Here is a 23,625-nt window from a genome sequence, read left to right as displayed (position 1 = left end):
ATATATATATACACATACACACACACACATACAGTGGGTACGGAAAGTTTTCAGACCCCCTTAAATTTTTCACTCTTGCAACCATTTGTTAAAATAATTTCACTTCATTTTTTTCCTCATTAATGTACACACAGGACCCCATATTGACAGGGAAAAAAAACGGAATTGTTGACATTTTTGCTGATTTATTAAAAAATAAAAACTGAAATATCACACAGCCATAAGTATTTTAGACCATTTGCTGTGACACTCATATATTTAACTCAGGTGCTGTCCATTTCTTCTGATCATCCTTGAGGTTCTACACCTTCATTGGAGTCCAGCTGTGTTTGATTGTACTGATTGGACTTGATTACGAAAGCCACACACCTGTCTATATCAGACTTTACAGCTCACAGTGCATGTCAGAGCAAATGAGAATCATGAGGTCAAAGGAACTGCCTGCAGAGCTCAGAGACAGAATTGTGGCAAGGCACAGATCTGGCCAAGGTTACAAAAAACAATTATACTCCACTTAAGGTTCCTAAGAGCACAGTGGCCTCCATAATCCTGAAATGGAAGACGTTTGGGAAGATCAGAACCCTTCCTCAAGCTGGCCATCTGGCCAAACTGAGCCATTGGAGGAGAAGAGCTTTAGTGAGAGAGGTAAAGAAGAACCCAAAGATCACTGTGGCTGAGCTCCAGAGATGCAGTCGGGAGATGGGAGAAAGTTCTAGAAAGTCAACCATCACTGCAGCCCTCCACCAGTCGGGGCTTTATGGCAGAGTGGCCCGACGGAAGCCTCTCCTCCGTGCAAGACATGTGAAAACCCGCATGGTGTTTGCTAAAAAGAAAACACCTGAAGGACTCCAAGATGGTGTTAAATAAGATTCTTTGGTCTGATGCGACCAAGATAGAAATTGTTGGCCTTAATTCTAAGTGGCATGTGTGGAGAAAACCAGGCAGTGCTCATCACCTGTCCAATACGGTCCCAACAGTGAAGCATGGTGGTGGCAGCATCATGCTGTGGGGGTGTTTTTCAGATGGAGGGACAAGGAGACTTGTGGCAATTGAAAAAAAGATGAATGCGGCCAAAACCTTCTCCAGAGTGCTGAGAACCTCAGACTGGGCCGAAGGTTTACCTTCCAACAAGACAATGACCATAAGCACACAGCTAAAATAACGAAGGTGTGGCTTCAGAACAACTCAGTGACTGTTCTTGAATGGCCCAGCCAGAGACCTGAAAATGGCTGCCCACCAACGTTCACCATCCAACCTGACAGAACTGGAGAGGATCTGCAAGGAGGAATGGCAGATGCCAAATCCAGGTGTGAAAAACTTGTTGCATCATTCCCAAAAAGACTCATGGCTGTATGAGCTCAAAAGGGTGCTTCTACTAAATACTGAGCAAAGGGTCTGAAATGGCTGTGAGATATTTTGGTTTTCCTTTTTTTAATAAATCTGCAAAAAATTCAGCAATTTGTTTTCTTTTCTGTCAATATGGGGTGCTGTGTGAAGATTAATGATGAAAAAAATGAACTTAAATGATTTTAGCAAATGGCTGCAATATAACAAAGTGTGAAAAATTTAAGGGGGTCTGAATACTTTCCGTACCCACTGTGTGTGTGTGTGTGTGTGTGTGTGTGTATATATATATATATCAGGTTTCACTGCAATGATGCTATTCATTTCCACAAAAGAAAATATTGTGTGGCAGTCATCTTTTTTTAACCGTTCCTCTGTTTCACACACGTCTTACCTATTTACATCTCAGAGCTCACACCCACTATGTCTTTGATGTTTCAAGCTCATCATGGTGAGAGGAGTGGAAGTGATGTGAGTGCACTGTTGGCACTGAATAGGAGACACTTGCCCTGAGATGACAAAGGCCCCTTTCTCTTTCTGCACACTTCCATCTTCCCTAAGAGCATTTATTGCCGTACCCACTATTTTTTTCCCTGAAAGAAAATGGTAGCAGAAAAGCTGTGAAAACTGCCTTGCTGTATGGGAAGACAACCTGGGAAAACAGTTGAAATTATTGTGAGGAAAAGAATAGTGTGGTTTGTTGCCAAATCATGCTGCAACAGGTTTGTGTATTTTGGGTCAGCAACAGTCCATTCCGTTATGTATTTAGGCCTCTAGCATGTTTTAAGCACACCGAGAGATTTGTTTTCCAGATAACAACTTTTCTCCGTGCCCACATATACGAATGTTTGTGCACAGAATTCCTGAATGTATTGAAGTTTATGTCACGTCACCTGTAGGCAAGATATGCTGGTAGGCAGAAAATACCAAATAAGCCTTTTATTGCCTTGTGCCAGTGCAGTAAAGAAAGTGACAGATGGATATTTTGTCCCACTCAAGATCCATTTTGTTCTCAGGGCTTAAGGCTGTATTCTGTATTCTTATAGGCTTGAGTCAATAATGACATATCTGAAAGGCTGAAACAGTAGTGAACTGTTTGGAATAGCCAACTGATCTCAGATACTGAGATGCAGTTAATAAGAAATCTAGAAATCGAGGTTTCATATTTGAACACTGCAGAGGGCCAAATTTAGTAAGGGTAAGTACCATAATTTATTGTGTGTAATGCACATTTTTCCTCAAAATATCTTCAAACGTCAATAGTTCGTATTATATATAACTATAGTAAAAGTTATAGAATATTATACAGTGCAATAAGGGATATTCATAGCTCTGTATTTTAGAACAGCCATAAAATGAGTTTTAAAGCCACAGTGTTAAAACTAAACACTAGGGTGTGCCACAATATTAAATACATCATTAAAGGACAAGTAAGTATTAATAATATTACTGATCAGAATTCATTAGAAAAACAAATTAGGAGACGCCACCACTAACATTTATTGCATATAAATACATCAAAGGATAGAAAGTCACGAGTCCGCGTTATACATCGGAATAAAGGTTTTCCTGATTATTATTTTTTTGAGTCAAATTTGGGGTTGCGCATTATACTCGAGTGCGTATAATACATGAGAAATTACAGTCTGTCTCAGTGCGGCAATGGCGTTATTGTTACAAATTTTTGTACTAGTGCATTTACTACAATGTAAGTATTTTCCACGTTTCTACTGCATGTTACCTACTCGGTTCAACACAGCACCACTTGTCAATGACATTTTCCAATGGCAAAATCTGGCACTTTCAGGTACTGAGAAGCATGCTGCACCAATACCATATTTGATACTTAAAATCACTGCTGGTTACTCATTATTGAGCAGATTCATCTTAACTGCTACATTCTGTTCAGAATAATTATTCGCTCTGATGTTCAGTATCAATACTTGCCTATGGTCATTAAACGTCATACAATGCAGTACACCCAAGTCGGTTCTATTCATTAAATCACACTATTTTCTGTTGTCATAAGTCACTGCTGTTTCTTCACCTCGTGGTTCTTTTGGCTTTTCTCAATGGTGCAGTGACTCTCTTGAACCTCTTGAACCTTGAAGCGCTTACGTCCTATCTCGCCCTCCACAGGGTGCATATTATGATTACTGTCTTTCAAACCTGTTTACCCTCCAAGAGTGTTTTTTTTTTTAATCACTTACATGGTGAATCATACCTAGAGATTGAGAGAGACGTCTCACTGCATCTTTAACAAACTACTTACCAAAATTTCCATTTCTCTCCATCTCTACTTGGTCTTTCTTGGGCCCACTTTGTATAATTTTTTTCTTTTCACTGTAGCCTTTCATCTTATTAAATCATGTTACAGTCAATGCAAGGAGCCTTCTTTACTTCCATGCCTGCTAGCTATTCCTACAGCCTCTGCTTTTTCCTTTCCATTTACAGCTATCTAAGACCTTGTCTAATTATTTCTATGGTGAGAATGTCGTAGCTGCACCCAGAACCAGGTCAATTTTAAAGACCATTTCATTAGGTTTCAGAGGAAAGGGACCCAGTTCACATCATATGTCTTTATAACATTACAAATGATGCTTCAATCACACGTCTATCAAACCCCACACATACTACGCTCTGGGAACACGACAACTTTTAATCACAAGCTGGCTTTTTTAGAAGGAGAAATCACCCTTGCGCCATAAGCAGCGGGCCTGTGGGAAGTGGCTGGTCCCCTGTGTTGTAAACAGAAGCAATGCAAGCAAACAAGAATAGGAGAAAAAGAATAAAACGACCTACCACGATAATTGAGTTCATTCCCTGTGTGCAGAATATTATACAAGAACTAAATATGTGTCTGGCCATGGAGGGGGCATGTATTTAGTCTGGCCAGCAATCCACTATAGTGACAGTCAATGTGTGGGTTTGTGTGCTTAAAGGAGAATGAGCTGTCTGCGTGATTTATTTTTCACCTATATTGTGACTAAGCCATTTCATTTGGTTAGCCATTACAAAGGAAAAGTTGTACTTCATCAAATGTTTTCCTGCAGATTTGCTTACAATGCATTAAAATCCTACTCTTGTGACAGATCAGGGGTTTTGTGTGTCATGGGCAACATTTAGCTAGAGTACTTTTTTATTTGAATTCACAGGGGTAATATGGACAATATGTTGGAGGCTAAAGCCAGATGGCACTGACCTTGTGTCCTTGAAATGATTTGAAGAGTTCAGAATATGTAGACACATCGCCACATAGTCAACACATTGTGTTATGTCTGCAGACAGAGTGCTGCCGTGAGTCAATGACTGGCATTAACATCCCTTGAGGATGATTAAAAATAATAATAATAATAGTGATAAATTAATTGAAAGCAGTTTTACAGAGGTGTCACTGATGTTGTTGTGGTACATTCGCCTGATTTTGATACAGACAGCGTGGGTTCGGTTCTCACTCAGTGACGGTCCGATTGTGAGTGTGAATAGCTGTGTATCTCAGTGTGTGCCCTGCGACTGGCTGGCGACCAATCCAAGGTGCAGTCCGCCTTTCTCCTGGACTCAGTAGGGATAGGCTCTGTCTCCCCGCAACTCTGAACAGGATGAGTAATATAAAATGTATGGATGGGCTATTTTACAGATATGTCATCCACCTATTTCATAAATGAATTTGATTAAATAAACACTACATTGTCGTACTCCGACCACATTGTAAAGTTGCCCAACCGCCCTGCTTTCCACTGTTTGGGTACTATAGGGGAATGCTTTGTGCACGGTCTTTTGCGCCAACCCACTTGCCTATGAGCTACGGCTGGCTAGCTAACACGGCTAAACATGATGTGGAGGCAAAAGTTTGCTTTGCATTCGGTGTCAACGAAGCATAAGTCACTAGTAATCACCTGCATGGCAGAAAATAAGCTACACATCTGACAGTATCGTGATCATGAAGGGAGGATGAGGAGTAATTAACAAGAGAAAGACAGAGAGGCCATGCTAATTGCTAAGCTATCGTGACATGAGTTGCAAATGACTGAAATAAGTGACTGGGTGATACAATACATTTAGGTCTGGAACCGTGTTATAGCGGAGAGTAAGCCACAAAATAATACACAGCAACACAGGACACCCGTTTGAAACCGGAAATGAATTATACAAATACGTCACCGCCTCCGTCATCTGAGAAAAGGGACTTGTAAGGTTAAAAGTATGTTATTATTAATAAAAGATAACCTTTATTTGGCCCATGATGGGGACATTTGCAACATTTCAGCAGCAATGGGGGATAAAGGAACTACCCAAGTAGCATGCAAGAGAAGACATTTGTACAAGAAGTACAAGTCCTTACATAAATCATCCAATCAATCTATCTGTTATTTGTTTGTTTGCAAAATAGAGTGCTGAATTTGAATTTTGACTTTTCAGATGTGATTATTCTTGTATAATAGACTTGCTCTAGTTTTACTATGGTTGAAAACAGAATCAGTATTGGCTAATTATTCCATAGACAGATATTTTTGACGATGGCACGATAAAATCTTATACACTTTGATCCAGTCTGCAACTGCATCAGCCATTTCAAGGTTGATGCAATAAATACATTAAAATAACAAATTCTGAAGCCATAATTAACATTTATAATTAAAGCATTATGATTAGGTTGTGTAATTGAACAGTATGCCGAATTCTTTTAATCCTGTCACATAATATTCTGCAATAGCTGTCCCGCGGTAATGCTTATGAATGTTAAAAATATGGAAATTCAGACAAATTGTTCTGGAAGTGAATTTCTACAAGTTTGCTGCGCTGCCTAATTTGCTCCGACTATTTACAATTGCTGCTAGGCATGGTGAGAAGTCAGAGTCAACAGCCAAATCTCATTTTTGTATTTGCAACTACCTTGGTTCTTGCTCCGCTGTTTAGGTTAGTGATGAGGAGATGAGGAGAACAACAGAGGATCCAGGAGGGACAAATGTTTGGAGAAATGAGAACATACCCTCTTAAATTTGATTGCTTCGCCTGCTCTAATGATATCTCACCAGTGACGTCTCTTTTTTTTTTTTTTTTTTTAAACTTACCAGTTACCACTTATCAGTTGAGTGCCACTTACCAGCTAGCGGCATCATACTTATTTTTGTTGCTATTCTTTTTAAATTCACACTTGAATTTTAGTACATTTGGAAATGACAATATACAAAAAATAAACTATTGGTCAAAGTTCAGTATCGTAGCACATTACCAGACCATAACGTTCGTGAGGACGACTCAAATAATTTGACAAATAATTATTTCAGAAATGTGTATCAAACTCGTAGCCCATCGCCCTAATCAGTACCCAAGCAGTAGCTTTCAGTTTCAAAAAGTTTGGAGACCCCTGCTGCAGGGTTTCTACATTCATAGACGACGCATGGAAGCACTATATAAAGAAATGCAATTCACAGCGCAGCAGAATAATGATAAAAGATAATCTAATCCCAGACTATTTAGGATGCTTTTACTATTTCTGTCACAAAAGAAGTCATATATTCCTTTGAAGTACTCATTCTCTAGGGTGCTGGAGCACTACTCTGTCATCAAGATTATATAGTGTACCGTGTTCCTCTGCTATTCGTGAGCGATAGAGACCAAGCCGCAAATTAGGAAAATATGTGAGTAATCGAGATCCCCTCCCTAAAAAGGTTTCGACACTAAACTCATTTCTACATAGTTTCTTGGCAACAAGATGCCACATGATGACGGCAAAGCACTACTTTTGTCTAGACGATGCTCCTCAATTCACATAAACATGGTTCCTTGGCACCAAGATGCCACAAGATGGTGCCAAAGTTATACTTTCAATGTTGTGGCCTGCCAGTAGGTAAGTTTTTCAGTGACTTAATGAGGATATTTCTCAAAAATATCCACAAATAGATATGTGTGGTTTAACTGTTTTTTAGAATGGTGGGACAATTGCCCAATAGCAAATAGGAGAGCTTTTCAACAATTATTGACACAGTATCAAAAAGTAATTGGATTCCCTCTGCCGTTCTTGAAGGATAGAAACCGTCTGGTCTTGCTCCTGCTGCACAGCCGAAAACATTATTGAAGGCTTAAGACACCTGTACAATATGTTTGACCAGGCAGAAACTACAGGTCCTTCAGGGCATGGACCGCCAGATGCCAAGTTAATTGTTCCCCTGCCATTATAGCAAGGAATGCATTACAGTAAATATGTGGAACAATATAATGTAATGTGTCACTGTCGTCATGCCATTGTTTGTCCTGTACAAAAGATGAAATGTATCTTGACTTTCAATATTTCAGGCACATTATATATCGCTCCCAAACTGTTACAATATTTATTGATGATATTGGTAATGCATCTTCAGATTGTCTTCCTAACTTCTCGAGCACCAGTCTTGAGCACCAGTCGTCTTGTTTAAAATGAGTACAAAAACAGTTTTTCTATGCACTTAACATTTAAATGCCATGGTAATGTTAGAACATATTATTTCTTTAAAAGTAACTCACACTTCAGACAGCTTTTGTTTATTAAAAAAAATAGTATGTTATCAGCATTATAAATGTTATGTTGCCTTGGGTTCATTATCTGTCCTGGCTTTAGTCTCTCTTTGTGAGGTTTTGCATGTTCTCTCTCCTGGGCATGCCAGCTTCCTCCTCCGAAAATGTGTTGAGGAGATAGGTTAATTTGAGGTTGTCTGTGTGAGTGGACATTTGCACACATGTATCTTTAGTCAATCATTTTCTTTCTGAGAAATAAAAACATTGTCTTTTCACAATTTCTTCCACTAAATGTCATAAAAATAATTTGAAGAATTGAAGGGATTATATAGTAATGTGCAAGGGGACTGAAGAGTTGTCATATTGATATGCCCCTCAGAGAACCTTTGTACCATCTGTCTCTTTCACCATAGCTTATAGGTTAGTACAGTCCCTTGTATGTTTCAACGCAGTTATCGGTTTGTATGCATCATCAGCAGACAGCAGTATGAAGTAACCATCATCTATGCATGAAGACCTTTGACTGCTAATACCTTGTCTACATCCTGTCACCTTGTCCAGTTTGTCCCTGTGGATTCTCAGACACCAACAGATGGGTCCCAACGTCAACATCTGATTGAGAATTCCCCTGTCCGGTATTCCTTATCTGTGGGAAATCAATACGGAAACTGGGATGGGAGCACCAGCTAAGTGAGCTCTGCGCTCTCTGCTCTCTTATTGCTGCCAGTAGTGTTTTGTCATTGCAGAACCTGCTTCACATTGTTTGGACAAGGGGCACCACTCGGTCATCAAACTGGGCCTTTAGATGCCACTGGGGGAGAAAGATGCTTGTGATTGAGTAACATTGCTGTCAAGAGTCAGAATGGTTTTGCAAAATGTGCTTCATTTTCTATAATGGAAAGAATGAGTAAATAAAAAAAATAAAATGTAAAAAAATAAGTACTATACTGCACAGTTTTAAAATACTATATGGTTAGGCTACAAATAGCATTCTCAGTTTGATGTTACTACTAAGATTTTTAGTTGCTGCAACAAAGCAATTTCTTGCATCTATTTACATCCATTTTCCATTCCACTGCTACCTAGATGACGCCAAGGGAACAAATTAAAATTCACTCAAGTCAGTGTCTCTGCAATATTGCTCGACTGTTGCCTCCAGAAATCACCCTTTAAAAACTGCATTTTATGTTTACTTGGTTTATCTTTTTCCGATATGTATCTTTATTTGATGATCTTAAAGTGGGGAAACGATGCAAAAAACATTTGAGATGGAGCAAATACTTTTCACAGCACAGCATATATATGTATATATATTTTAAACATAAAATGAAGTGAATTGTGATTTTATTTATTAAGAGGGGAAAAAAATATTCAACGCTACTTGGCACTGTGTGAAAAAGTAATTGTGCCTTAAACCTAAAATTGGTTGGGCTACCTTCAGCACCAACAACTGAAATTAAAGGTTTTCTATAACTGGCAATGAGAAATGTTGCCCACTCTTCCTTGTAGAATTACTTTAATTCAGCAACACTGGAGGGTTTCCAAGCATGAATGGCCCTTTTAAGGTCACGCCACAGCATTTAAATCAAATTCAAGTCTGGACTTTGATTAGGCCTCTCCAAAACATGCATTTGGTTTTTTTGAAGCCATTCAGAAATTGACTAACTGGTGTGTTTTGGATCACTGTCCTGCCAGACATTAGTTGTTGGCCGATTATTATCTTTCAGGATTTTCTGGTATAGAGCATAATTCATGGCTCCATCAATCACAGCAACTAGTCGAGGTCCTGAAAGAGCAAAGCAGCCCCAGACCATCAAATAACCACCACCATGTTTGACTGTTTGTATGATGTTTTTTTTCTGAAATGCTGTGTTACATTTACCCCAGATGTAACGAGACACACATCTTCCAAAAAGTTCAACTTTTGTCTTCTCAGTCCATAGATTATTCTCCCTATAGTCTTGCATATCAGATGTTTATTTGCAAAAGTAAGATGAGCCTTTATGTGCTTTTTGGTAAGCAGTGGTTTTCGCCTGGTAACTCTGCCATGGATCCCATTTTTGACCAGTCTCTTCCTTATTAATGAGTCATGAAGACTGACCTCGACTGAAGCAAGGAAGGACTGCAGTTCTTTAGATGGTTTAGAGTACAGGTGTCAAACTGGTGGCCCGGGCGCCAGATTTGGCCCGCCATATCATTTTATGTGGCCCGCGAAAGCAAATCAAAATTGCTCATTGTGTTCTGGTGTAATACCATTGAGATATTTGCAAGCATTTTTTTGTTACCAATCCCAGTTTGAAAAGAAATGTAATAGTCAAAAAATATGTTTTTATAGGCTCCTGATTTCAAAACTGGTTATTCACCAATCTGTTGTATATACTGTATGTAATTACAGTATATGAGGTAATTTTTCATTTATATGGGTTCACAGTCATAACTACGATGTGGCCCGTGACAAAAATGAGTTTGACTCCCCTGTTTTAGAGGGTTCCTTTGTGACCTCCTGGATGAGTCTTTGCTATGCTTTTGGGGTCATTTTTGTAGGCCGGACACTCCTGGGAAGGTTTACCAATGTTTCATGTTTTCTCCATTTGTGGATAATGGCTCTCACTGTGGTTCGCTTGAGTCATAAAGCTTGTGAAATTTCTTTGTCACCCTTTCCAGACCGATACACTATATTGCCGAAAGTATTTGCTCACCTGTCTTGACTCACATATGACTTTAAGTGATATCCAATTCGAAATGCATATGGTTTAATATGATGTTGGTCTATCCTTTGCAGCTATAACAGCTTCAACTCTTGCGGGAAGGCTATCAAAAAGGTTTAGGAGTGAGTTTATGGGAATGTTTGCCCATTCTTCCAGGAGCATACAGTGTATATATTCCGGATAGAGGACAAAACATCAATGACCGAGGATTGTTGCAAGTCATAGAAAGGTTTCAGAACCACTCCAAGACTTGAGGGAGTGACACCATAACGGACCACTTCTTCCTGTCTAGTGCTGAAAATCATTGCAGGAGTAGTGTGGCTGGCAGATCTCCCTCATTTCACGCCCCCCTAGTGCTTATGTGTTCACATTCACTGAGATTATGTGAAGCCACTCTAAAACCGCCTTGATGAGATCATGTTCTCAGAGCCATCTACTAACACCGTAAACACTATGGTCTTTGTTTGTCCTCCTGAGCTATTACTGCTGGCTATATTTTGAAGCCATTTATTGAAGCACAAGTTAATTGCCATGAGAGCAATTCACTGCTGTTGCAAATTAACTAGCTGAGTAAAGTATGAGCACTCTGCAAACTCACATGCTGAAGTCTTGGAAAAAAATAATTTGGTTTGAGGTGGTCAAAGTGCGCCTTTTAACACAGTATGAGTCACTCAATTCACAAAATACAGTGTAGAGCGCAGTGAGATTTCATTCACACAAAAGTAAAATTTATGTTTTCCAACAATCCATACCAGTACAAAATCAAACAGTAGAATACGGTTGAATATTTAAATAGATTCAATTTAATTGTAATCTGATATATACAGCAGAGCATACAGTCTATCCAGAGCATATTGACAGCATTTCACATTTGCGCTTCACTTACCGGTATGTTACAACCTTGCTCCAAAAAGGATTGAATTCATTTTTCTCCTCACAATTATACACACAGCACCCAATAATAACAACATGAAACAGGTTTTTTTGCAAATTATTAAAAAGAAAAACCTCAGAAATCACATTTATATCAGCATGTATATATAATTATGCCTTTGCTTATTACTTTATTGATGCACCTTTGGCAGCGATTACAACCTCGTCTTATTAAATATGATGCACAAGCGTGGCACACACTTGACACATCTTTCAGTTTTCCACACCTCTCAATCAGGTCGTATCGGGAATGTCAATGTCCATCCTCTTTCAGATCTTTACAGAGATGTTCATTCGGATTCAAGTCTGGGCTTTGGCTGGACTCAAGGACATTCAGAGGGTTGTTCTGAAGCCACTTCTTTGATAACTCTGCTATGTGCTTAGGATTGCTGTCCTGCTGAAAGATGACTGTTGCCCCAGTCTAAGGTCAAGCATGCTCTATAGAAGGTTTTCACCCATGTGTCTGTGTACATTGCTACATTCATCTTTCTCTCAATCCTGACTAGTATCTCATTTCCTGCCTCTGGCAAACATCCCCACAACATGATCCTGCCACCCCCATGCTTCACTGAAGGAATGGTATTGGCCAGTTGAGGAGTGGAGTTTGGGGAGTTTTTTAAAAAAAATTTTTCATCATGAGTTTTGTTTAGAATTAAGGAAGAAGCTGTATGCACTCAACAGTTTATCATTTAAAGAGAGCTTAGGTTCCCCTTTACTTGACAAAGTTTGGGTAGGCGTGGAGGAAGCTGATCATACTGTAGATCACCATACCCATGAAAAAAAATCCCACATCCATACACCACTTTGGAGTTTGAGTAAATGATCATTATTATATTGAGATTTTATAAATATATATATATTTGATTATTTTAAAAGTTCAATTATTACTTATTTTAAAAGATATGCTTACATACTTTAAAGTGTCAAGTGTACTTTAGCCACAGTTAATAATTTATTGAAATGTCTGACATTTCTGCATAAATTGGTCATAAAATGTAGTCTGATCTTCATCGAAATCACAGGAACAAACAAAAAGCCTGCTTAAATTAATACCACACAACAAATATATAATGTTTTCATATTTCTATTGTAAACATTCACAGGGGGGGGAGGAAAACGTAAGTGAACCCTTGGATTTAATTACTGGTTGACCTTCCTTTGAAAGCAGTAACCTCAACCAAAAGTTTTCCTGTAATTGCAAATTCGATAATCAAGATGAATTTTGGACCATTTCTCTTTACAAAACTATTACAGTTCAGCAAGATTCCTTGGACATCTGGTACGAACAGCTGTCTTGAAATCATGCCAAAGCATCTCCTTCAGGTTGAGGTCAGGACTTTATATATAAACCCCAATTCCACTGAAGTTGGACATTATGTAAAACATAAATACAAACAGAATACAATGATTTGTAAACCCTTTTCAACATTTATTCAATTGAATACATTACAAAGACAAGATATTTAATGTTCTAACTGATAAACTTTACTGCTTTTTTTTTTTTAAGAAAAATATTCACTTTTTGAATTTGATGCCTGCAACACGTTCCAAAAAAGCTGGGACAGGAGGATGTTTACCACTGTGTTACATCACCTTTTCTTTTAACAACATTCAATAAACGTTCAGGAACTGAGAGCACTAATTGTTGCTTTGTACTGTATGTGGAATTATTTCCCATTCTTGCTTGATGTAGAACTTTAGTTGCTCAACAGTCCAGGGTCTCCGTTGTCATATTTTGCGCTTCATAATGGGCCACACATTTTCAATGGGAGACAGTTAAGGACTGCTTGCAGGAGAAATCTAGTACTCGTACTCTTTTACAACGAAGCCACGCTGTTCTAACACGTGTAGAATGCGGCTTGGCATTGTCTTGCAACATACTCATGCTTTGGGCACTAACACATCCCCATACCATCACAGATGCTGGCTTTTGAACTTTGTGCTGATTACAATCCGGATGGTTCTTTTCCTATTTGGCCCGGAGCGTACACCATTTCCAAAAACAATTTGAAGTGTGGACTGGTCAGACCACCGCACACTTTTCCACTTTGCGTCAGTCCATCTCAGATGAGCTCATGCCAAGAGAATCCGCCTTTGTATACAGTCCCTTCCAAAAGTATTGGAACGGTAAGGTCAATTCCTCTGTGTTTTGATGTTTCCTGAAGACATTTGGGTTTCAGATCAAAATATAAATATGAGACAAAAGTTCACAAATCCAGCTTTTATTTCATGGTATTTACATCTAGATGTGTTAAACAACTCAGGACAGAACACCTTTTGTTTGAACCTACCCAGTTTTCAAGTGAGCAAAAGTATTGGAACATGTGACTGATGGGTGTTTCTCAGGTGTTGCATTTTAGATTGATTGCTTAAGCATTAGATAGTGTTTTTGTCTGGCTTTGGGTTTCACCTGTGAAAACTGCATTTGCTGTTTAGCAAACATGAAGACCAGAAAGCTGTCAATGGAAGAAAAGCAAACCATTCTGAAGCTGAGAGAAGAGGGAAAATCGATCAGAGCTATTGCACAAACATTTGGCATAGCCAATACAACAATTTGGAATGTCCTGAAAAAGAAAGAAACTACTGGTGTACTGAGTGAGCAACATACATCTAACAGGTCGGCCAAGGGTATCAACAGCAGTTGAAGACAGAAACATTGTAAGAGCTGTGAAGAAACACCCCAAGACAAGAGTCAGTGACATCATTGTCAACCTCAACAGGGCAGGGGTGAGGGTATCACAATCCACTGTTTGAAGAAGACTTCGAGAGAAGAAATATATAGGCCATACCACAAGATGCAAACCACTCATTAGCAAAAAGAATCGGAAGGCCAAATTGGATTTTGTAAAGAAGTACAGCGATGATCCACAAATGTTTTGGAACAAAGTTTTATGGACTGATGAAACCAAGATTAACCTCTATCAATGGAATGGATGGAAATGCCAAAGTATGGAGAAAGAGGATCTGCTTATGATCCAAAACACACGGTGGAGGTAATGTCATGGCTTGCATGCTGCTTCTGGAACAGGCTCACTTGTCTTTACTCATGATGGTAGCAGCAGAATGAATTCTGAAGTCTACAAAACCATTTTGGCAATTTACCAAAAAATTCATCCGATCTAATCGGGAGAAGCTTCATCATGCAACAAGACAATGACCCAAAAAAACACTGCCGACACAACAAAGGACTCCATCAGGGGGGAAAAGTGGAAGGTCTTCGACTGGCCAAGTCAATCACCAGACCTTAACCAAATAGAGTATGCATTTTAAATCCTGAAGAGGAGACTGAAGGGAGAAACCCCCAGAAACAAACAAACAACTGGAAGAGGGGCAGTAAAGTCCTGGAAAAGCATTTCAAATGAAGAATGCAACAGTCAGGTGAAGTCAATGGGTCACAGGCTTGATGCAATTATTGCAAGTAAGGGTTATGCCACCAAATATTAAATGTTATTCACGTTAAATTAATTTAATCTGTTCCAATACTTTTGCTCACTTGAAAAGTGGGTGGCTTCAAACAAAAGGTGCTCTGTCCTGAGTTGTTTAACACATCTAGATGTAAATACCACAAAATAAAAGCTGGAATTCAGAATTTTTGTCTCATATTCATTTTGATCTGAAACCCAAATGTCTTCAGTACAGAACAAAAACAAATCGACCTTACCGTTCCAATACTTTTGGAGGGGACTGTATGTAATGATGAACTGTATTAACTGACAAAAGTTTTCTGGTGTTCCTTTAGATTAACATCAAACTACATTTGATGACCAGTTTTTACAGAAATTTAATTCCTCACACTGTATGTAGTTGTAGCTTGTACAGTATCTTGCCATCGTAATGAACATTGTACAGCACCAGACTATGTGATATTGCCCACTCGACATCCATGGAAGTTTAGTCATCCTGGAAGGGGTTCCCCCATCATCTGCGGTCCCTTCTCAAGGTTTATTTTTTTTCTCCAGTTTAGATTAGGGGATGTCGTCAATCTTTGACAACTGTGGGCCTCTGAAGCCCCTGGAGATTATTTTGTGATTAAGGGCTATAAAATGAACTGGAATAACTAGAGAAATTCAAGGTGGCCGTTTCAATAGTGGAACACTCAGTTTGGGGTACATTACGTCTTACCCAAGAGATCTTCGGCAGTCTTTGTACACTTATCTTTGGAGAGGTAATATGACTTGTTTTCAGAGATGTTTTTAGAGAAGTATAAATCATTTTTGCATACATCACAGTGTGTCAAACTGACCGTATTGAGAATGTCTGGAGTATGTTGATTCACTCATGTAGCTAAACATAGTAAATAAAAATGATTTTTTTTTAGGTATACTTAATGCAGATGATAGCTGGTAACTATATGTTTTGTATACTTAAAATCGGTTTACAAGTTCCGCTGACCTCAGTTTCTCTCTGTCCATGTTTTTGGTGTTTGTTGCTTTGTAAGTAAGACATGCCAGCTACAGTACAGCAAGAGATTATTGTCAGCATAATTGAATTTTCCAAACCAGATTCAATACTACCCTCTCCTCTTATTCTCCTATGTCTATATTATCTTGCATAATGGAGAGATGATGTGTCTCACCTGATATCTGAAAAAAACAAACAAACAAACATACATAAACTGCACAGCCACAACACTCAAGCTAATGTAGCTCTCAGCAGAGTTTGTCATGTACTGTATTTAAATCTCTCTACATTGTTCAATTCTGGAAACACTACTATGACATCTATGTAAAACATTGTGTTGCTCTACAGTTCTTGCATCCTAATATTATTGTCCCTGCATTCTGATAAGTGACAGCCAGAAGAAAGAATTGCTATCAAACTCTGCGATCCTCGCTCTCTGTCTGGACTGACATGACAATCTGATGCAAGAGCAATCTGCCATGTTCCCAAAGCAAGCGAGACAATGTAGACTGCCTTAGCGAGGTTGTTATTGCAGTCAGTATCTGCTACTGCCAGATGAGGCTGCAGATAGAAAAGAGATTTGTACTGGATAAACTGAACATGATCACAGAAGTAAAAGATGTACAGTAGCCTTTTTTGTTTTTCCTAACACCCTATATTTAAAACAGAAGTTGTAGCTTTAAATTACTGAACTACTGCACTGTGTCCATGGTTTGGCAAGCTGACAGTTTTTTTCTGTAATATAGATAGTCTTTCTGGAGTGTGGGTCCCTCAATTGGTGTGTTCTATGTGCAAATGAAAAAAACATGAATCAGCGGAATGGTTTAATTCAGTGAAGACGAAAATGGCTGTGAAGGCTAGATTTTAAACTTAAATCACAGGTTAAAAAAAAAATGCATTCGTTAGTTAGATTCAAAACATCTTCAACTGTATTCAATCAAGACCGTTTATGGGGGAAAAAAACTTGTAGGAACATTTAAAAATGACTTGAATCAGAATGTGTAAGCAGCTCATACCAGTACCAATAGTTTCTGTGAAGCAGCAAGCCGCCATCTGTGGATATCTTTCAGTGTGTGACCACAAGAGCAATTTCCTCCTCCTCCATTTCTCCCGCACTTGCTTTTTGTTTGTTTTGATTGTTGTTTTTATTTTACTATTTACTACGTAAATTGAAGCATTGAAAATTCTGAATTGTATCAACAATAGAGATAATAAGGGGACCGATGACAGAGAGCAAATAAAACTGGATTTCCACTGCATGGTTCGGGTGACACAATTCCGATTTTGTGTTTTTTTTGTTTTTGTTTTTTTTACTAAAATGGCACAATTCGAACATGTCACAGTAGCCTAACATAAAGAGAGAAGTGGCTATATTAATATATATATTAAAATTAAATTAAATATTAAATATATGTGTGACTATATTAAAACATAGCCACTTCTGTTTAATATATTTTATTTATTCATTATTGTTTAGTTTTTACTTGTCTGGTGTTGACGCATAGTGTATCACTGTTCATGTAAACAGACAGCCACAAAAATCTACTATAGGCATTGAAGCTGAACTAGGCACTTGGACCTGCAGTGTAAATCCTGCCTAAGTGAGAGCTTACTACAAATAAAAAGACAGAGATTAAAGATAGCCAGCGTGTTCAGGAGTCATGAAAACTGGAGGAAAGGAGAGCCCAAAATGGTGGGAGTGGAGAGTCAGGGGTTCTCGCAGTGATTACATTGTCCATCAGGGCACAGGATGGCCTGCATCAGCCCACAGGATTGATGTTTGACAGAATAATTAGAAAACTGTCTCAGCCTGTAATCACTGAAGCTCATCTTGCAGGAGAAGACTTCCATTTGCTGTCACTGACACACATGCACACACACAGACACCAAGTCCAGCCCATCTGCTGTTGATTCGTATATGGGGCAGTGCCTTGATAGAGTGGCAAGATAGAGTGGTGTTTATTCTGGTAAGATAGAGTGGTGTTTATTCTTAAGGAACTAAAAGAGACCAGGTTCAGAGGTGGGTGGAGGGGAAGCAAGTATAGCTCTGTTTCACTGGCTCACTGAAAGCAGCAATGGAGAACATGGAAGAACTCAGTTTATTGACAGCCGAGAAATTCTCACTCGCGAAAGTGCATGTGTCCAAGAAATTAATAGGACAATCATTGCCAACTGCCTCTCAAATATCCACATGCTCCTTTATTTGTTGCCCATTTCCTCTCTTTATATTATTTATATATACAATTTATATTATATATTTATATTATTATTTATATTTATATTACCGGAGACAAATTCCTTGTGTGTTTTTTGGACATACTTGGCAAATAAAGATGATTCTAATTCTGATTTTTATGTAGCTACAGCAGCCAGGGCAATCCTTGACAACCGTGCTATGTTGTTTGTGTTTCAATAAAAAAATAAAAAACTGAAGTCGTTTTACGATAAGATCACCAGAGGTCGCAGTTTTTCCATTGCAGCGAGTTGGTATGTGTGCAAGGGTCAGTCGCAACGTGTGCGGGTGTAAGTTGCTATTTTTTTGGAGTTGTTTGGATCAGTCGTGTTTGGAAGCATAGCTCAGTGTGCGACAGGCCTAATGCTATGTTCACCCCGACGCGAAGCGAACTTTCACCTCACGTCCCTCGGCTAAATTTGATTGCGGGAGAAATTATCTTAAGGAGGAACTGACACTAAATGTGCATTCACTTCATTTGCACCACATTGATATTTTGATATGATATGTAAGATTGTTTCCTTAATTATTCTACAAAAGAGGAATTTCCAACACATTCCCAACTCGGCCCTCTTCAGTGGGTCGTCGGACGCGAGCGTGCAGAGCACCACGACACGTCACCCGAGCTGGTTCCTTTAATTTTTTTTTTTGATTTTTTTTTAATTTTTTTTTTTATCCCCTCCAAACTGATACACGTAAGAGATATCGTTTTTTTTCAATAGTTTATATCAGGGCTGTTGAACAATTGACTGATACACTGAACAAAAATATAAACGCAACACTTTTGTTTTTGCTCCCATTTTTAATGAGCTGGACTCAACAATATAAAACCTTTTCTACATACACAAAAGGCCATTTCCCTCAAATATTGTTCACAAATCTGTCTAAATCTGTGTTAGTGAGCATTTCTATTTTGTCAAGATAATCCATCCCACCTCACAGGTGTGGCATATCAAGATGCTGATTAGACAGCAAGATTATTGCACTGGTGTGCCTTACGCTGGCCACAATAAAAGCCCACTCTGAAATGTGCAGTTTTGCTTTATTGTGGGGCTCTGGGGGGTCAGAAAACCAGTCCGTATCTGGTGTGACCACCATTTGCATCACGCAGTACAACACATCTCCTTTGCATAAACTTGATCAGGTTCTTGATTGTGGCCTCTGGAATGTTGGTCCACTCCTCTTCAATGACTGTGCGAAGTTGCTGGATATTGGCAGGAACTAGAGCACACTGTTGTATACGCCGATCCAGAGCATCCCACACATGCTCAATGGGTGACATGTCCGGGGAGTATGCTGGCCATGCAAGAACTCGGTTGTTTTCAGCTTCCAGGAATTGTGCCAGTGCCAGAACCAGTGCAATAATCATGCTGTCTAATCAGCATCTTGATATACCACACCTGTGAGGTGGGATGGATTATCTCGACAAAGGAGAAATGCTCACTAACACAGATTTAAACAGATTTGTGAATAATGTTTGAGGCAAATGGCCTTTTGTGTATGGCGAAAAAGTTTTAGATCTTTGGGTCCAGCTCACGAAAAATGGTAGCAAAAACAAAAGTGTTTCGTTTAGATTTTTGTTCCATATAGAATGCATTTTCATTTAAGGCGGTCTGAATACTTTCCGTACCCACTGTAAATCCATCCATCCATCCATTTTCTGAGCCGCCGTCCTCACGAGGGTCGCGGGCATGCTGGATCCAATCCCAGCTATCATCGGGCAGGAGGCGGGGTACACCCTGAACTGGTTGCCAGCCAATCGCAGGGCACATACAAACAAACAACCATTCCCACTCACATTCACACCTACGGGCAATCTAGAGTTGTCAATTAACCTACCATGCATGTTTTTGGGATGTGGGAGGAAACCGTAGTGCCCGGATAAAACCCACGCAGGCACAGGGAGAACATGCAAACTCCACACAGAAGGGGCCGGGGATTGAACCCCAGTCCTCAGAACTGTGAGGCAAACGCTCTAACCAGTCCGCACCGTGACGCCCCACTGTAAACCTACCTAGTTATTGTGCGATCAATACTAAGATATTAAAATAACACACAGGTTCAAATATTCATGTTTTTTATTTTAAACAAAAAAGGAACGGGCAATCATTCATGTTAATTTTTATTGAAAGACATCTCAAACATATAAACAAAATTTGAAACTGGGCGAAGAGTGCTGCGGCCGGGGGAGAGTGTTGGTGTTGAGTGAAGCCCCCAGACACACGTCATTAGTGGATGTGCGCTGGCCCCGTTGCATGAAGGAGGGCCGTTGTGTATTTTGAAATTAATTCCATTTGTATATGATCAAATATATTGTCCAGTTAGCGAACATCGCAAAGGAAAATGGATAGGAGTGGGGTTTTACAAGGGTTAGCTTTTACCTTAGCTGTTACTGCATGCAGCCAAACCGCCCCTGCTTCCTTCCGCTGTCGGCTTAAGCTGCTAAAGAGAGTCCGCTGCTTCGTAGGCTGAGAGCTGCGCTCCGAAGGACGTAAACGGTTGTGAGCGTGGTAGTTACGAACTCAGTCACTGGCTGATTGTAATTTCAGCAGGTGCTCGTGATCATTTGTTAATTTACTGCGGATATTGACTATTTTTTTCTGTTGTAGGCAAATAATTTTTGTGTAGATATCCATGACAGGCCCAAGCCAATGCAAACAGCAGCCGCTGGCGACCAGTGCGCTGCTGAATGAGGTTTTTAATTTTCATATCGGACCTACCGGTGTGACATCATTTTTGTCCAGTATTGGCCCGATAATTATCGCTCTGGTTGTTATCGTGCATCCCTAATAACAGTTTGGCGTTACACCCAACTATTTCTAGTTGGTTTACATGGCATTATGATGCAATTTGTCTTGTCAGAACTTCCTATTTGCGACTCTACCCCTTCTATGCTGTACCGCATACCATACAAAGGAACCTCCAAAGTCAAAAATTCGTACAGTTAGATCAACTAATATTTTTTAGAAAAGAAATGTCTCCAAAGTTGCACAAATATTGGTGGTTAGTCATCATACAAGACTCTTCTTTGGGCTTTAGCTACACCATTGTTTTGGCTATTTTTATGACTTTTGTGTTTCTTGTTGTTTTTGTGTTGCCAGCACAGAAGAGTGTCAGTTATGGCAAAGACAAAAAGGGTGATGATATCCATTGAAATGGAAACTAAACTTTTGTAATGTAGAAAAACAGTATACATGACACATAGACAGTCTCCTAGCATCTTTGGCTAAAGTGAGAATAAGGCGACGTAATTAATAAAAGAAGAAGAATGTAATGTACACTGCAAAATAATCAGCAATAAAGTAAACAGTAATCCAGTGCAAGTTTGCTAGCATGTCCATCCTAAATTAAGCGTGATTGCATCATTCATTGTGTTACTATACTGTTGTTAGCATAGTTTTACATTTGTAAGACCGGTAAGAATATTCAAAAGAATGATGCATGAAGTCTACTAACCTACAGCAAGTCCCTCTCCTCATTTCTGGGTTCTCTACGCACCATCGTCAGGAATGGAATTATTAAAAATTTTAATATCTTACTCAAGAAGGTAATGAACAGTATAGTTGGTGGCGTGTAAAGTCCATTATTTCTTGACATGTTCTAAAGATCCAAAATATGCAAAAGATGCCAGGGTAAATTAAGTTAAAATCTTTATTAGGATAAGAGCTTCAAGTTCCACCTACAGTTCAAAGGTCACATTATTTTTCCATCTTATACGCCCTTTCTGACATGGACTAAATGAGACCTCGATTGATCTGAGATCTACTCAGCATCTTATTTTCTCCCCTCCTTAGTCTCATTGTCTGTAGTCTTTTATTAGTCTTGTTGATCCCTCTAATACCTGAGCAAAACCTGAATGGCTAATTGATATGCTGTTCTGTTCTCTAGAGCTCCATCAAATGTCTGCAGGGCAAAATGTCAGCTTTGTTCCTCCCCTTAAAGACATAGAAAAATTCAGCTTATTTACATATGAGAGAAAACGATTTCTCCATATGTCAAGACTTAAGGGCATAGGGAATCTAACTGCTCCCTCCCAACACTGTTCTGTAATTACACAAATGTTCCAAATATCTCAACATACACACTTTTCTTTTTGGAAAGTCGAACTCCAATTGTGCCTGTTTGGCCCGATTTAGCTATATCTGACAGTTTTGCACCCACTCACCCAAAATTCACGGATTGAATTACAAGCAATGGACATGTTGGCAAGCATAGTTAGGCAGATCTATTCCTCCATTTTATACAAGCAATGGACATGCTGGCAAGCATAGTTAGGCAGATGTATTCATCCATTTTCTAACTATTCATTTATTTATAGTAGAATGTTGTCAGAAATGGTTGATGATGGTTCAGTCCTAATGATGGTTCAGTCCTAATTGATGGCCTACCTGAACGTCTCCTTGCCAAGGTGTGAGTCAAGACACATCTCATGATGGGTAAGAGCAAAGAGCTGTCTCAAGACCATCGCAAAAGTAATTGTTGCAAAAACATAACGATGGCAGTGGTTACTGGTGCATATCTAAGCTTCTGAATGTTCCAGTGAGCACGGTTGGGGCCATAATATGTAAGTGGAAAGCCATTTATACCACACTAGATTTGCCTCGATCAGATGCTCCTCGCAGGATTTCTGACAGAGGAGTGCAAAGAATAATCAGAAGAGTTGTCCAAGAGACAATGACCACCTGTGGAGAGGTTAAAAAAGACCAGGAATTAGCAGGTACTGTTATCACAACGAAAACAGTGTGTAATGCACTCCGCCGCCATGGCCTGTATCACCACGCAAGACCCTATTGGTGAAAAACAGCATGTCAAAGCTCATTTAAAGTTTGCTGAATAACATTTGGACAAGCCAGTTAAATACTGGGAGAATATAGTCTGGTGGGATGAGAGCAAAATTTAACTGTTTGAATGCCATAATGCACACCACATCTGGAGGAGAAATGGCACTGCACATCACCCTAAAAACACCATACCAACGGTGAAGTTCGGAGGTGGGAACATGATGGTGAGGGACTGTTTTTCAGCAAATGGTACTGGTAAACTTCACATTATTGAAGGAAGGATAAATGGGCAAATGTACAGAGACATTCTTGACAAAAATCTGCTGCCATCTACGAGGGTGATGAAAATGAAGCGAGGGTGGACATTTCAGCAGGAAAAGGATCCAAAACATACTGCCAAGGAAACTCTCAGTTGGTTTCAAAGGAAAAAATAATAAAACTGCTAGAATGGCCCAGCCAATCACCTGACTTGAATCCAGTCAAAAATCTATGGAAAGAACTGAAACTCAAGGTCCATAAAAGAAGCCCATAGAATCTTCAAGATTTGAACACTCCTTGTGTGGAGGAATGGGCCAAAATCACAACAGAGCAATGCATACAGGTGTCTTGAAGCTGTCACTGCAAACAAAGCCTTCTGTACAAAGTATTAAATAAATAGCAGTTGCATGTTTAATACTTTTTCCCCTGTGTCATTTCACATTATTACACACAACTTAATTTCTGAGCTTGT

At 39.2% G+C, this 23,625-nt stretch overlaps 1 protein-coding gene across 2 annotated transcripts in view; it reads left to right on the top strand.

Moving 5' to 3' along the window:
- Window positions 1-23,625, top strand: part of suclg2 (succinate-CoA ligase GDP-forming subunit beta) — a 128,424-nt gene that overhangs the window by 66,127 nt on the left and 38,672 nt on the right. The gene's annotated exons all lie outside the window — the stretch shown is intronic.

The sequence above is a fragment of the Phycodurus eques genome, chromosome 10 (assembly GCF_024500275.1).
Source record: "Phycodurus eques isolate BA_2022a chromosome 10, UOR_Pequ_1.1, whole genome shotgun sequence".
Lineage (NCBI taxonomy): Eukaryota > Metazoa > Chordata > Actinopteri > Syngnathiformes > Syngnathidae > Phycodurus > Phycodurus eques.
This window is presented reverse-complemented; position numbering and strand designations above follow the sequence as displayed.